Source organism: Adiantum capillus-veneris, chromosome 8, assembly GCF_014529385.1.
Source record: "Adiantum capillus-veneris isolate H3 chromosome 8, ASM1452938v2, whole genome shotgun sequence".
Classification (NCBI taxonomy): domain Eukaryota; kingdom Viridiplantae; phylum Streptophyta; class Polypodiopsida; order Polypodiales; family Pteridaceae; genus Adiantum; species Adiantum capillus-veneris.
Window position 1 is genome coordinate 38,919,396 of NC_140938.1, and position 6,000 is coordinate 38,925,395.

The following is a 6,000-nucleotide window of genomic DNA, read 5'->3' on the forward strand; positions in this document are numbered from 1 at the left end:
GTAGCATACTCATCTATCATACAAGCTAGATCATTGGGAGTTCCTATAGACATTGCATTGACTTTTGGTTGTGGTGAAAGTGCATCGATCACTTGATTGTGCTTACCAGCAATGTGAGCAATATGAGCATAAAATTGCGAAAGAAAATTTACCCACCTCATTTGTTTGTCTGAAAGCTTGGTTTGAGTCATGAAGTACTTGAGACTTTGGTGGTCTGTTTGTAAAATGAATGGAGTCCCCAATAAATAGTGCTTCCATGTGTCTAGGGCATGTAGAACAGCTAAAAGATCTTTCTCATAAATGCCCAAGACCTATTCATCCGTATTGAGCTTTCGGCTCTCATATGCTATGGCATGCCTTTCTTGAAGCAAGACTGCTCCAAGGCAATCACCACAAGCATCACATTGGAACTCAAATGGCTTTAAGAGATTTGGAAGCATGAGGACAGGTTGAGAGGTAAGATTCTCTTTGAGCTTGTCAAAAGCTTTTTGCTCCTTACTAGTCCATGAATACTTAACGTTCTTCTTTGTTACATCATTTAATGGTCCTGCTATTTGAGAAAATTTTGCTATAAAGCGTCTATAGTATCCACACATACCAATAAGCTTCTTAGCTCATGTAGATTCCTTGGATTAGGCCTGCTTTGATTACCTCTAACTTTGATGGATCCATACGGATACCATCTTGAGAGATAGTATGACCTAAGTATTGAATCTCTTGAAGGAAAAATTCGCTTTCCTTTTGGTTGAGAAAAATATTGTTCTCAATGCTTGAAAAATCACTTGGAGATGTTGCTTGTGTTCCTCTAAGGACTTGGAGTAGATGATGATATCATCAAAGAACACTCCAGTGAACTTGCAATAGGGTCTAAATATTTTCTCCATCAAACGATTGAATGTGGCTGGTGCATTGGTCAAGCCAAAAGGCATGAATAGGTATTCATAAAGACCAAATGTTGTACAAAACTCGGTCTTTAGGATATCGTTATCCACTCTCCTTATTTGATGATAGCCACGTTTTAGGTCAATTCTACTGAAGAGAGACTTGATACAATACAATCTTTGTGTTCCTTGTGACCTAGGAAAGCTTCATGCTTAATGAAGATGGAAAGCTTCATGCATCAGAATCATACCGTAAACTTTGCAAAAATCATTAACTATCCCAATGGCCTCAAACCCTTCAAAGGTGGAGAGAGCTAGCGGGGAATGAGGGTAAGGAAGAGGAGGAAGAATCATCCATAGGAAAAGAAATAGTTCCTCACTTATCATCACTCTTCTTGCTTAGCATAGTAATTAAGATGAAGAAGATGGAAAGCTTAAGCATTAAAGCATGGATCTTGGTTGGATTTGCATTCCATAGCCAAGAGTGTTGGTGTAGGCTCTCCACTTCTCAACAATCTTGGAGAAGGAAATGGAGCTCTAGCAATTTTCACTCCACACAATGAGAGAATGTGTGTGTGTGTTTGTGTGTGTGGGAGAGTATACCTCCCTCTCATGCTTGGTCCACACCTCTCTCTCTCTCTCTCTCTCTCTCTCTCTCTCTCTCTCTCTCTCTCTCTCTCTCTCTCTCGTATTGTTTAATTATTTCATTTGGACATGTGTCCTCTTTTTCCTCTTTGAGAGAAAGAACTTAATTATTCATTTTATGCATCTAAATTCTCATTGGACCCCTTTAAAACCTATCCAATAGGATTCAAGCACCTCATGAGGGCCACATGTGGAGGATCATTTAAACATGTGTCTTTTCTTCTTCTTACATCATTTGGTGTGAATTGAATACTTCAAGTACTTAGTCAATCAAGCATGGAAACGGTTGATGCCTCTTGAGAGTTTATCTTTGAATTGAACACTTCAAGAACTTAGGCCTTTGACCTTAGGCAAGCATAAAAATCACCTCAAGCTTTGGGCGAGGTTCCCACAAATATTTTAAGCACTTTAGTTAGCAAGTCAACAAGCACCTCATGCTTGGGTAGGGTTCCCACCTCAAGGTCAACCCTACCTTGCCTAAGGTCAAAGGACTTTTTAACACTAACTTTTGGAGGTCTTTAATGAAGCTAACCTTAAGGTCTTCAATCTCCAATAGGTAGCATTGCTCTTTAACATACCATCTCTTATTTGGACCCCGTTAACCCTAGCCCCATGTTGTTGAGATAGATCCATAAGCACATGTCTATATTCTAACCCTTGTTCCCATTTATTCTCCCACATTAAATGATCAGTTTAATATGAGAAAATCATTTGGATTGGTTAGATATTAGATTTTATGACACGCCATGATGCTCCAATGACGTTGCCCAAGAAGAAAAAACCTATAGCTCATCGGCGCGCTCAAATTTGGCTCCATTCTCATCGAGTTTCGTGCTTGTTCACCCCGGCCCTTGCATGTCAACAGGTGGATTGTCACACTACTGTGACAAGCCGAGAAGAAAAATTTTGCCAAATATGGAGGTATTGCATAAGAGAACGAGTTTTTTTTCTTGGAGTATCTTTGAGAAGGAATGAAGGAGAGGAGGAGGAGATATAGGAAGAGAAATACCAAGCTCTCTCTAGGGGCTCTTGTACTTCCTCGACCAAGGCTCTCTCTCTCTCTCCCCCACTCTCTCTCTCATAAAGGATGCATAAAATGAGCAAGGCATGAAAAAGGACAGAAGGGAAGTAGTTAGGGCATGAACGAAGGAGGAGAAGGAAGGATATGTTAGCGGTTCGCCACAACGGACATCTGCAGCATAGCTTTTTGTATTAACATAATGTCAATATGCAAGGAAGGGACTCGGGGTGGGGCACAGAGGCTTAATGAGAGTGTCAATCTCACCGAAGTGAACTGAGAGGGATGTTCATACTACAACAAAAGCAAATCAACCACTTCCTAATCAAAATATTAGTCTATGTCCGATCTCACCGCTCTATGTCATCACATCTTTTCGGCATCCAAACAAATTCGGAATGCAACGAAACTTAAGAAGAGGTATTAAAACACCTAAGGGTACAATCCTACCAAGTTCTGCAGTCATCTGGGAAGGTCCATAAATCAGGATCCATCACAAAAAAATGTGCAAAAAACTGAAATAGAACTACAGAGAAAGGTCCCCCGTAAGCGTAGAAACACTTATCCAAGGTTAAAACATCAAAAACAACCATTTAAGACCTCAAAATTCAAATCAATGCATTTAGCTACAAACAAGACGTCGTGAACCACAACAGAATCGAGAATGATTACACTTAGATTGTAGAGCAAGAGACAGAAACACAATGTGCTATGTGGAATTGAATTTTGATTACCAGATAAGGAGAAAAGTGGATTACAAATTGTAGCAGCAAGAAGCTCTCATAGTGGACGTCCAATACTTCTTTTAGCTAACGATAATGTGTTAATCAAAACTAAGGGTTTTGACTTAAGAGCTAAGGGGACTTTCCCACGGCCATTCAACCACTTACAAGGGGTGCAGACTCAGAGAGGCTAAGAGGGCATGACAAAATATATTACAATTGGGAATTCTTAATAGCAGAATTACACCACTTCTTTTGAAAAAAAGAGCGAGTACAACAAGGTTTGGTGTACATACACCTTTTACATGTCAATTCGTTGTGTCCACCAAACATTCCCCCCTTCCTATTCATTGCACGTCCTTGTGCAATCTGTCTTTGATTGCCTTCTAGTAATTGATCAGTCTCTTTTCTAGCATCCCAGTGAGGTGCCTAAATTTTTGTGCCCTTGCCTCAATCTCCACGGTTTTTGCCAAGTCTATGAAAGGATTATTGTTGAGAGTGATCTGATAGGCTATATGTCGATCTGGCAGATCTTTGGTCATGGGATTAAATATGGAGGAGTCTACCTCAAAGAATGCGGTCATGAATGCCTCCTCGAAGGTTTGCATGTAGTGGGAGGGCAGGAACATGAGTCGACCATATAATCCCATGATGACATCTTGGGATTTCTGTCTCCATATCCCAGGAGAGTCCTCTTGTGCCTTTCGCAAAAACCTTCTATATCATTGAATGTCGTTATGCAGTTGATTAGCATCTTGGCAACTTTCACAAGCATCTTGCATGCGAGATTTGGTATCTCCTTCATTATGTTGATGACCCCTGTGAGCATCTGAACCATATACTTCTCTGACAGGGGTTTGTTAATGCTTGGATTTGTTATGATGGGGCAGTTCAACACTGCCGGTCTTTTGTTTTGCCAAGAGTAAAAGCTATCCCACGATCGCCATCTATTGATGGGACACTAAGTCGGGTCAATCTGAGATGCTGCGGAGCATTCCTATAGTATGTTTCATATGTTGGTTGTCTCAAATCATTTCTTTTTCCAAAGGGGTTGATTGTCAATGATAGTCTGAATTTGTAGCACGAAGAAAAGAACATCTCTGTAATCCCCTCTGTTGTTTGGCTCAAGGACAGGTAGCATTTTTTTTTCCATAATCTGACCTCCTATCGCATTAGTGGCACGGTGATCATCTCATGCCCAAGGTTTTTCACTACTTCATCTGGAGTGATCATGAGCAAGGCAGCTGACTCCAACACTTTGAGCTCATATTGCAGGTACTCCTTGTGTGAGGGGTCTTTGACTTCTAAGATCCAGTGCTGAATTTATTCTTTTTCCAAATGTGAGATGGATGTCGTGGCTGGATCTTTAGATTCTTGCATTGCTTTTTTTGTGCTTGTACTTGGTACATCTGTTTCGTGAGATTCAAAGGTGAAATGCTCAACTCCTTCTGTCTTCTCAAATTCCACTAGGGTTATTTGTTTGGGCTTTGCTTGTGTTGCCCTTAGAGCCTTTGAATCTCCTTATGCCTTTGCCAATTGCTTTCTCAAATCTTCAATCTCTTCGTCTTTGGCTTTCTGCAGTGCTCTATGCCCTACTGTTATGATTTTTCTGTCGTATTTTTCTTGAGCAAGGGCCTCCTTTAGATCTTGTACCTCTTTGTTCAAAGAGGTTGATCTAGCTGTAAAGCTAGATCAACCTCAAGCTATCAAGCTGTCAAGCTTGAGGAGCTCGGCATCTCTTGCAAGGCTAAAAGCTAGGTCAGAGTCTTGCTAATCACCGCATAGGACTCTTGCAACTTTTCGCTCTTCTCTCTTTCTCTGGTTATCTCCTCCTCTGGTCGTTGTTGCTCAACTTGCAGAGTAGTGTTGGCCTCTTTAAATTGTTGGACCTCCTTGTAGTAATAGGTTGCGTTCTCTTGTTCCCTTTGCAACTATGATTGGAGTTGCAGTTGGATCTTTTGCAACTCCTCTATTTTGTTTTGTAGTTGCAGAGTGTTTTCAAGTGCTCTAGTTTCCTCTTTCTTGGTGTCTTCTAGCTCTATCTCGTGCAAGTTGTAGGGAGCTCTTTGGCATTGGAAATTGGAGCTTGATGTGGTCTTAATGTCCCTCAATATCGAACGACCTGATCATTTTGGCTCCCTTCTCTATCACCACTTGTGAACGAGGAAATCTTGGCTTTCTCTGACTTGTTTGGCCGTGATCCGTGGTTCCAGCCTCATCCGTCATTCTTTCCTTTGTTTTCAGTACTTCAAGAGCAGCTTGAGTTGTGGTAGTTTCAGACGGTGCTATCTCTTTTCTTGATCTTCCTTCTCTTGTGGTAGCACTTCATCCACCACTTGTTCTGGAAGATTTACAGATTGTTCTCTTTTTTCTGTTCCAGCCTCTGAAGGTAACTCTTTGTCTTTTGGTGATTCAAAATCATATTCTTGTTGGTCAGGTGTGCCCTGCTCACCCTTCTCTTCTTGTCTTTCATCTTCTCCTTTGGCCTTGGTAGATTCGTTGGATGATTCAAGATGTGGTCGCTTTGCATCCTCTCTTTCTCTTTGCTCCATCTTTCGCTTGAGTTCGTTCAAAATCCGTTGCCGCATGTCATTGGCAATATTCAGATTTTCCTTCGCTTTTGTCTTCAGTGTTGTTTGATCAGTTCAAGAGCTGTTGTTTGCCCGTGTACTAAAGGGACGTCTTCTTCTTCTTCTTTTTCATTGTCTTCTTTTGTTCCCTTACTTCTTTTCTC

General features: G+C 41.0%; 1 pseudogene; it reads right to left on the reverse strand.

Moving 5' to 3' along the window:
- Positions 1 to 5,492, reverse strand: part of LOC147451996 (putative L-type lectin-domain containing receptor kinase S.7) — a 46,794-nt pseudogene extending 41,302 nt beyond the window's left edge.
- Positions 5,493 to 6,000: the final 508 nt, after the last annotated feature.